Genomic DNA, 11,640 nt, shown 5'->3' on the forward strand with positions numbered 1-11,640 from the left:
CTGGACATGGAAATGACCCGTCTTGGCCTGACCAGGAGTGTGAGATTGTTAATACACCATATGAGGGTGGTCCCAGTAGGAGGATGCATCTTTAGGAGCACAACATTTAATCCACTGTTGGACGAGGTGGGAAACTCATTATCCATTAGTTCAACATAGTTGGAAAAGAAAGATGCAGTAGTTTTGAAGAAAAATGTTTCGGCTGCTTTCACAAATTGCATTTTCATGTATGAATTCCATGTGAGTTTGAATTTTCCTAACTTGGATCCATGTGAATCCATGGTGACTACCATAAAGCATCCCAGTCACTAAAAGAGACACGGAGTATACCTGGAAACATCAATCACGCGTAAAGAGTTACGCGTGATTGATGTTACTGACCTGTAAGTGACTGGAGCTTGCATGACGCAACTATATAACTTGGGTTTATGACGTCTGTTCATTTGGCCAGGATTGTTATGTCTCTGTGATTCAATTCAGGGTGTATGTTGCCATCAAACCCACTCTCCAGGGAAAAGGATGGAAAGGATGAAGCCCTTCTGTGCCCAAGAGACCCTCATCATCGCAGAGAGCTCATCCTGGGGGGGGGGTCTGGGTTCAGATGGCCAAGTGACTGATTGCTGCGCGTCTGTCTGGACTGGCTGCTAATGATGCAGGGCAGAGATAATCAACTAACCACAGGCATCGTGGCTGGTTGGTGCTCCAAAATAAGTGAAACAGATTGGATGGGAAGCTGCATTTCCCACATGGAAATCCAACCATCCATCAATTAGCTGTAACCAAATACCCTCAGGCCGAAAGGGATAGTTTATTATTGGTGAGCGGCTCTTAGGTATACCCACAGAGAGGCTGTCTTGCATATTGCACCAGATACTGTGATCTTGACTTATGAGGTAATGTAATATTAGTCAAAGACAGGAGTGTACAAAGAAAAATAGTACAGGTTGTCGCTACAAATGATTCACGCACTGCTTGGGCAGTTTGTAACAAGTAAATATAGTTGCATCTCCCACCAAGCCAACAAGCACTGCTATATAAAAAAAAAAGATAGATCAGAGCAATAAAATAAACATTTCTTGAATTTCATAAAAAAAAAAAATAACTGCACATATATGCAACAACTATGTGCATATTCTTGTTATAAGGTGACTTTTTTTGATTGTATGCAAGGTATGGGTAAAAAAGCAAGTTCGGATTTTGGGTAATATGCATATTACATGATTATCATCGTGATAAATGATTGATTAGACAAAAATCTTCCTGCTCTAAAATGTGACGGATTACTTTTCTTCCACAAGTTATGTGATTGTATGAATTTAAAACCCTTGTCTTGGCATTAAACCAATGTGGAGGTTGGGTGACATCTTTAGTTTGATGTATGTTGAAATCACAGCATTGCATAACTTAGTATGGACTGCTAATCTTAATATGAATTACGTCCCTGTTCATTTACAACATGGTAGTTGATGTCGAAGACGTCAAAAGGAGGAGTTTGGCGATGCCTCCGGCTGATAAGAACCTTAGCAATTATTGTATTTATTGTTAGGTACAGTAGGCTTACAGCATAAAAATGTACATCAATTAATTCTGCAATACAGGATGTCAACAAAAGTGAAACTCTTAAATCTGTTCCGCTCTACTTTAACCCGTCGGAAAAGTGTGTCTCGTCAGGTGTGGCTACATCCAATCTCTCTTGCTGTTGCCCTGGTGAGGACTACAGAGAGGTTACAGACTGGTCCACAGGTAGAGGTAAATTGGATGTGTCACAGTTCGCAAGATTCCAGATGGCATGTTGCTCCCCTTGAGACCCTCTCCTTCCTCAAGTCTCCTCTGTGATCAGAATCATTGGTGGAAGCTGCTATCTGCCACACACAGCTTCTCAGCACAACCACCATATGTCTCCCTCCACCTTTTCTCATTGTGTGATATCCCTCCCTGTACTCCACACCAGAACAGGAAGGCAGACAGTTAGCTGGTCACATGTATCCCAGATTTAGCGGTTGGTTAGCTAACTTAAGCTAAGTCAGAGTCACAAAGCTGACAATTTATAGAAAAATTGGTATACATTTGTTGGAATAGTCTCTTTGAGGGACTTTTTATATAATTCAAGCAGTAACAATGATACCTACTAATTCCCCCACAACACATACAGTCATGTATGTGTTGTGGGGTGATATTAAAAGTAGTAGATGATATTAAAAGTAGTAAACGATACCAAAAGTTTAGCACTTAAAATAAAGAGAAGTTACGGGTGGTAGAAGGAGCACACATTTACACATTCTTGCACAAATTCACAAATCAGAATACACATATAAAGTTCTAAGATACAGTTTCACAGCTCTCTATTCATAATTGAAAAGATTATTGCCACAACAATTCAACCTGATTGTACACAAGAAAAGTGACAGAAACAGTTCTGGGAAGAATTAATAAAGGACTAATAAAGGATTATCTTATCCTAAAAGAGAGCTTGAGAGAGAAATTCAAACCTGCCTAGTGTACTTTCAGTCTTTCTGGCGAATCACTGCGTGAAGTGGCAAAATTGTCAGATAATCTGTTTTGGAGAGTCACAAATATTGCCTGAAGCAATCCCAGCAATGAAGACAATTTGGACATCACTAGACAATCAGACACACAACTTCTTTCTGGCATGGTTTTTATAAAGTCAAAACGTTCAGCGGATATACTATACACTCACTCTAAGAGAGTGTTTTGATTTATGAAGCAGATTATTTATTCAAAGTTTGATCTCAAATTTGACTTTTGGTGCCTGAGCTAGTCGATGCAGTTAGTGTATGCTTAACTGTCAGCACCTCCATCATAACTCTTGCCAGGACTGAGTAAGTGCTGCTATCTGCCTGCATGTGCCTTCCATTTCAGGCCCGTTGCCCGGGGCCAGGCAGGGTATGATTTAGATGATATTTGTCCTCTTAGCTAATTGATTTAAGCTGGGCCTCCTTCCCCCCCATTGTCAGCCTGGCAGGGTCTCCCACTGGCGCTGTAAACTGTATTAGCATTAGGATGGATAGATTGGCAACGGTTCACTCATTTATGAGACCCCTTCCATGGCTCATTTTGCCTCTTGCCAGAGCAGCAGTGCCCCAGAAAGTAATAAGACTTTGGCTTGAATGTGATTAGGCAGCAGTTTACTTGGTTAGACCATATGAGGAACAACAGATCCCACTGAACAGCGATGCTCCACAGATAACCCTTATCCAATTAGATTGGCACAACACAGTCCATTTATCCATTACTCTGTAAAACTGAAATATAGATGACTCTACAAAATATAAGGACTGACAAGAAACATTTTTCCTTTGCTTCCTTGTGATATTACCATTTCACAATAAAGTCCTTCTTTAACCTGCCTATTTCCACACCTTAACTCTATATATCAATGTGTGTAATGGCTTCAATCTGGATTCATGTTTGGCATTTTATTATAGAGATAGGAAGGCATGAGCACTTGACTATCCTGATCTAAAGCTATAAAACCAGCACACAGCATCATTGATGAGATGTGTTACATTATTAAAGTTGATAGTGTTGTAGATGCTGTTTCTCTTATTGTTTTTATGCACTTATTGTCGCGGTTCTTGAGTTGCCTCCACACTGACTATAATGGAAACTTGATAATGATCATCAACAGTTTATCGGTGTGAAGCATGTGTTACATTATCATATAATATGATTCAGAATACAAAGTGTCGAGCCTGCATACTTCTCCTTTAAAACTGACTCCATCTGTGGCTTTAACTTTTTAACTGGTGAAGTGAAAAGACTGTTAAGACACTTCTGGCGATGTCGCTGCAGTTCAAGGTGACATTTGTTCTTTATTCAGTACTATTTGAGAATAATGGCCCTCTGTGGGCTCATTGGAGAAACACTTAAGTCGACTAAGACCCATGGAATTGACAAGTGCCTTTTTTAATGTAATTATGTTTTGGAAGACACTGGTGTAAAAAGTTACACCACTTAAAATACACTGTAAACCTAATTTACAATACATTAATATATTTGTCTTTCTGTCTGTCTTTCTTTCTTTCTTTCTTTCTTTCTTTCTTTCTTTCTTTCTTTCTTTCTTTCTTTCTTTCTTTCTTTCTTTCTTTCCAGGAGCCACAGTAATATAAATGGCTGTGCACAGTATCACCAGAGTGGCAGGCAACAACATTACCTTTGTTAACAAGGGGCATGGATATCTCTCTCTCTCTCTCTCTCTCTCTCTCTGGAATTTAAACCTTTTGGCCCCAAATGATTTCCATTATTGTTCAGTTTTACACACAATGCTTGCTGTCTAATCATAACAGCATTTCAGTTCATTTTCTAGCCAGTGATATGGATGCATTGCTCTTGTAAGGTCTAGGGAAAAGTGAAAAAAACTGTCATGGTCCTCTGGGGGACAGTTTCCCAAGATGCTTGTCAGTATCAGATGGACACATCCCATTAGATATTGGAAATAAGCCTGGAGGGCTTTGCTACTCGCTGGCCCGACCACCCTAGCCATAAGGAGGGTAGACTGAGAAGATTAGCAGATGCAATTGGACTTAGCTCTCGTATGTCTCGTATGTTAAGTCAGCTGTCCTAATATAGTCTATCTTGATTTTAACATATAGATTATTCACATTATTTCATGAATGTTGCAGAAATTCCAGCTGTTCGATTGATTCGAGTTTTTGAAAGACACAGATAAGACCATAACAGGGTGCCATCGCTCCACCACACAGGTGAAAATGTTTATTTCCCTTACAAAATAAGGCAATTCAAATCACTCACATTTTATTGGACCATGCACGGACTGAAGTACAGCTGAGAACAGGTCTATTGTAACTTTTGGTTTCAAGGACAGTGCTCATGTTATGGTACATTAGTGTTATGTTTGTCATCCCTCTTTGCAGGAAAACATTTAAAAGCCAAGAGGAGGGATCATTTCCAGAAAGGCTTTACTGATGTACCGTATAGACTCAATGAGGCCTTTGTGTCTAGCAGGTGTGAGACATAAATATTGTAAAACCAACCACCATCTCTGTCAGTTATGTGAATGATGCGAGGACGTACGCTACTTTCACTATTAGGGCTCTGTGTCCTGGACGTGAACCTTTGTCTCAGTCTCTGCTCGTTTACTTATACTGCCCCCAGAAGAAAATTGAATATCGCTCCTCCCTGGTGAGATTGGTGCAGTCTCCTCTGACAAACTGCCCTGCTGCATGTGGTGAATCAGCAGCAGAGGCGGTAGATGAATGGCTTCAGCGATCCAAAGTTAAACATCTAAACACCTGCAAAGCCCTATAAGACATTGGTTAAGCACCTAAGTGCTGTATTTTAACACTTTTCTCTGTTGATAAGGGCTAATGAGCTGAACTCGTCGACACAATGCACAATACACTCTTCTGTGAAGTAGAGAGCTTCAGAGGGATCAGATGGTTCAGTTTCACTTCTGCTTTACTATTAATTCAAGGGGATGACAGAAATAAAACATGCTCGCAGTTGTGCATTTACATCTTATAATGAGGTTCAAGTTCAAGACGAAGAGAAAAAAAAGGCATGTGGAGCCTTCATGCTGCCAATTTTGACCTCAGCTCTGGTGTTGTACATAAAGAAATAATAAAGGCTGTAAATGGTAGGAGATGATTTGCTCTTGCTGTCTTTGATGAAATGAGAAGACAGGGCAGGGTTTTAATTAAGTTTTCGTCTAGTGCAGATGGAGGGCAGAAGAGCAGGATAAATCACAAAAGAAAACAGCAATCTGCCTCTTTATTAGTGCATACACAGTCACGCTGTGACAAACTGCACGTCAGCTGCTCAATCATAAAACAGGGCTGAACAGACTATCAGGATATAACCAAAGACATTTGTTTTGGTGTGTTCTGACCAGTGACAGGCTTTGCATTGGCCTTTGTGACATCCCTGAAGATATGCTCTGCCAAAAATGTTTTATATACACTCAGCCTAAAATATATAACACATAAGCACTGAGATCTACAATCCATTTCTCTATTGTCTGTCTCCTCTCCTTCATTTTCATGACCTCTTCATGAGTGGAATGGATGTAATATTATGGGTGCAATCAATATTGAACATCAAATATGACAGTGTTTGTAAATGCAACCCAAAATATGCATAGTGCATTTTACTCAATAATTTTATTTATGAAAAAAATGATTTAACAGGACATATTCTGGTATAATGAATACGTCTAAGAGTACGAACTAAACCTCCCACTGGCTGTGAATTGTGGGAAGATGCAACACGTTTAGAGGAGTGGGTTAATTGCTTCTGTCAGTATGTTATACGACCGCTATCTTCTTCAACATGGTGTCATAGCAGTAGACACATGAAGATGCAAGTCCTGCAAGACAGTATCATCAATAAACAAGCAAGGACAAGTAATTACACACCAAGAAGAACAATGTGTACTAATTGATTTAACCTGCTAGTGAAAAGTCAGCTTGGGTAAGACAGGTCAGCAACATTTAAATTACGTTAGGGGCAAGGTGGAAGTGCTGTGAAAGACTGATAGTAAACATAGATAGTCTAGTATAGTATTTTTTTAATCAATATGTGATCCATCTTTCTAAACTTATTATCACTTTCAGACCTTGTAATGTCTATAGTTGCTCATGGCTGATACAATGAATTGTTTTTCCTTATTTCTGCAGCCCATTCAACCGGCCGATATTCATATTTTGAAGTAGGCTGCAATATCATAATTTGAACAGGGAATTAAATAGCGTCCCTTTTTAATTACTCAAACATTTGTGACCAACTATAAATTAATTATTATGATCATAGGCTGTCAATACTATTATTTCAGAATGTTATTATTCATTGCAGGGACACACAAGACCAGACGTGCACATAAAGAGGCAGTCATTCACGCACTCATTAATACAGATGCATACATAACAAAACAAAATGAAAAGAAAACGTGGCCACAATTTGTGTACGCCACGTTCATCCTTGTTGATTTAACACTACCACCTATGAATCTGCTACCCAATCCCACCCAAGAAAAATGGTATTACAGTGCTTTCTAGACTGGAACCTTGACCTTTCACGAACCATTACATTAACAAAGTCCCTGACCTACTGCACACCCAGTGAGTTCAGGTAGATTGTTAGAGTTTATTGCACATAGTTCCAATATTCTACACTGTAAATTGAAGAATTTGTCAACTCAAATATGAAGACTTGTGAGAATGCTGTCAACGGTAATCCCTGATCATCAATGCACACACTAGGCCTGGGTCTGCACTAAATCCATACACATCACCAGTGGCATGCAGAAGCATGGACCAGGAGGGCCAAACACCCCCGCCCTTTTAGTTTATGACCCTTAAAAATGTCAAATCAATATGTTGTTCCTCAACACTGAAACCTCAAACTGCAATTGTTTTTCCTTATTTCTGCAGCCCATTCAACCGGCCGATATTCATATTTTGAAGTAGGCTGCAATATCATTATTTGAACAGGGAATTAAATAGCGTCCCTTTTTAATTACTCAAACATTTGTGACCAACTATAAATTAATTATTATGATCATAGGCTGTCAATACTAATATTTCAGAATGTTATTATTCATTGCAGGGACACACAAGACCAGAAGTGCACATAAAGCGTAGCTATCAACTTCAGTACACTTATATGGGCTGTTAGCTAGTGCATTTGAATAAAAAATAACAGGAATAGCAAGTATCAGGAATAATAAATAACAGGAATAATAAATAACAGGAATAATAAATAACAGGAATAAAAAATAACAGGAATAATAAATAACAGGAATAAAAAAACAGGAATAAAAAATAACAGGAATAATAAATATCAGGAGTAATAAATAACAGGAATAATAAATAACAGGAATAAAAAATAAATCACAGGAATAAAAAATAACAGGAATGTAATAAATAACAGGAATAATAAATATCAGGAGTAATAAATAACAGGAATAATAAATAACAGGAATAATAAATAACAGGAGTAATAAATAACAGGAGTAATAAATAACAGGAATAATAAATAACAGGAATAATAAATACCAGGAGTAATAAATAACAGGAGTAATAAATAACAGGAGTAATAAATAACAGGAGTAATAAATACCAGGAATAATAAATAACAGGAGTAATAAATAACAGGAGTAATAAATAACAGGAGTAATAAATAACAGGTGCATTTACACTGCTCAATTTTCCTGAATGTCAGAGTTTTGACAGTTCTGAGGTATAAAATGGGACTAAATCAGACACTAAGCACCAAACTTACCAGTAATGTCCGGGTGAGTTTCCTGTGTCCTCCAATGTCAGTCGCAGATCACTTATCTGGGGAGTGCCAAAAAAAGAACAATTTTCCCTGTTGAAAAGGGAGAACTCATGATAGCATAAGTAGAGGCGACAGCACAGCACTATTCTGGGCCAGTCAGCTACTCCCAAATCTTTCCTGATAACAGACTAATTCACAAAGAGAATGGCTTTTAAAGTTTGCTTTTAAGCTTTGTTGTGCCCCCTGAAACCCTCACTATCTGTCTAATTGAATCAAAGGACAAAAATAACTGCTTCCTGAGGACTTTCTGCCACCTGCTTGGTATTGAACCTGTCTGGCTCCTGAAACCTGAAAGTCAAAACATGTCCAAGTTTTAATAAGAGATATGGATCAAAGAGTAGTTTTCCGATAAACACGCAAATAATCTAAACACTTTTGTCATTTGCTCAAACATCAAAATTAACATGTCAACATTTGCATACATAAATATAAACAGAAGAGATATTCATGGAGCCTAAAACAATTACCACCAGTTAGTGGAGAGCAGTACCAACAACATCATATTTTCATGAGCTAACCCTTCTTTAACACTAACCCTATTTTTTTTAACTTGAGCCAACACTACCTCCTAGTGGGCATCAGATATGACCCCATACATGATTTGATACACTGTTAATGGTTTCTTGTGGCAAAAGACTATGTTGACTAAGTTATTCCTGGATCCCTTTGAGCATAGTAGATTTTTTTTCACAACAAGTTGTGCATCAGGCAGTGGGAAAATGACAGTTGGACTGAACAGCCATTTAATTCCATATTTAAGGTCAATGTGTATTATGTTCTATGATCATTAAGATATAACAGGCCTATTTTACAAGAATCTCCAATAATTTGTGGTATGATCCTTAGTTAGATAAAACACAAGAGCACACACGGCAGATTCTCAATACGGTTAGTAATTGGCTTTTAGTTACAAAAGAAGAACATACGCCTATTATACTTACACAAATCATTTAGCTGGGCTCACTCAAGTAGGCTTCTAATAAGTTCACTTTTGATTTAAATATCAAACCTGCTTATTGTTCCCTCCTAGCAAGACCATTTTGTACTAGATGGCCATCATTGGACCAATTGAACCATATCATGTCTATATTTCTATATACATGTATGGCCTTCACATATGTTAAGTATAGTCACGTTTATATTCTTCTTTGTAATAACCTGTTATTTTCAGTTAACCTATTGTTAACAAGATGATACAGGCACATTTATTGTGACCATCTGTTAAGACAATAAAAAAGCCAAGATCAACTGATTCAAATTTAGATTAAGTGAGTTGGATCATCGAGCCATGCTCATCAAGTGCTGAACTGAAAATAAATAATCAAGAATGGCGTGTAGCCTATGTACACTCAAATGTTCAATTGCTCAAATTGTGCCCCATTTACATGGCAACAGACTATTTCTGTGAGTAAACACAAAATTGAAAGTAATGATTGTGTGATTGCAATTAAGACTCATGTCGAGTTGTAATATCAAGTATGTCCAAATTGTGGTGGACACTGCATCAAAGATAGTTTTCATGGAAACTGTTTACCACATAATTCCATATGTGTTCCTTCATAGTTAGGATGTCTTCAATATTAATCGAAATAATTTCAGCCATATTTGTAATACCAAAGCAAAAATATTCACTGGAAAGGGAAAGGGACAACTCTACCCAAGTTGTGTTTTATCTGATGCAGGAAATGGTTTGTTTTCACTCATAAAAAATAAAATCACATTGAATTTACTGTCTTATTCTTAACATGTGTATGTCTGAGGTACAGTACCAGTCAAAAGTTTGGACACACCTTCTCATTCAACTACTTTGAAGAATCTAAAATATAAAACATATTCTGGTTTGTTGAGCATTTGTTTGTTTACCACATAATCCATATGTGTTCCTTCATAGTTTGGATGTCTTCAATATTAATCTACAATGTAGAAAAAAATAAAAATAAAGGAAAAACATTGAATGAGAAGGTGTGTCCAAATTTTTGACTGGTACTGAAACTTATATAATTTCAAATTTGTAATAAAAATAAAAATAAAATCACATTGAATTTACTGTCTTATTCTTAACATGTGTATGTCTGAGGTACAGTACCAGTCAAAAGTTTGGACACACCTTCTCATTCAACTACTTTGAAGAATCTAAAATATAAAACATATTCTGGTTTGTTGAGCATTTGTTTGTTTACCACATAATTCCATATGTGTTCCTTCATAGTTTGGATGTCTTCAATATTAATCTACAATGTAGAAAAAAATAAAAATAAAGGAAAAACATTGAATGAGAAGGTGTGTCCAAACTGTATGTCCAAATTGTGGTGGACACTGCATCAAAGATAGTTTTCATGGAAACTTATCCAAATAATTTCAGCCATATTTGTAATAAAAATATTCACTGGAAAGGGAAAGGGACAACTCTACCCAAGTTGTGTTTTATCTGATGCAGGAAATGATTTGTTTTCACTCATATAAAAAAAATAAAATCACATTGAATTTACTGTCTTATTCTTAACATTTGTAAGAATAAGACAGTAAATACAAGTCAAAAGTTTGGACACACCTTCTCATTCAAATACTATAATATAAAACATATTCTGGTTTGTTGAGCATTTGTTTGTTTACCACATAATTCCATATGTGTTCCTTCATAGTTTGGATGTCTTCAATATTAATCTACAATGTAGAAAAAAATAAAAATAAAAAAACTGGAAAAAAACATTGAACTGTCTTATTCTTAACATGTGTAAGAAGGTTTGTCATTCCAAGCATTTGTTTGTTTACCACATTGATGTGTTCCTTCATAGTTTGGGTCTTCAATATTAATCTACAATGAAAAAAATTAAAATAAAGAAAAAACATTGAACGAGAAGGTGTGTCCAAACTTTTGACTGGTACTGTATGAAAAATAAAATAAAAAAAAATAAAATCACATTGAATTTACTGTCTTATTCTTAACATGTGTAAGAATAAGACAGTAAATACAAGTCAAAAGTTTGGACACACCTTCTCATTCAAATACTATAATATAAAACATATTCTGGTTTGTTGAGCATTTGTTTGTTTACCACATAATTCCATATGTGTTCCTTCATAGTTTGGATGTCTTCAATATTAATCTACAATGTGAAAAAAATAAAAATAAAGGAAAAACATTGAATGAGTTTGTCCAAACTTTTTGGTACTGTATGAAAAATAAAAATAAAAAATAAAATCACATTGAATTTACTGTCTTATTCTTAACATTTGTAAGAATAAGACAGTAAATACAAGTCAAAAGTTTGGACACACCTTCTCATTCAAATACTATAATATAAAACATATTCTGGTTTGTTG

Source organism: Anoplopoma fimbria, chromosome 2 (assembly GCF_027596085.1).
Source record: "Anoplopoma fimbria isolate UVic2021 breed Golden Eagle Sablefish chromosome 2, Afim_UVic_2022, whole genome shotgun sequence".
Taxonomy (NCBI): Eukaryota; Metazoa; Chordata; class Actinopteri; order Perciformes; family Anoplopomatidae; genus Anoplopoma; species Anoplopoma fimbria.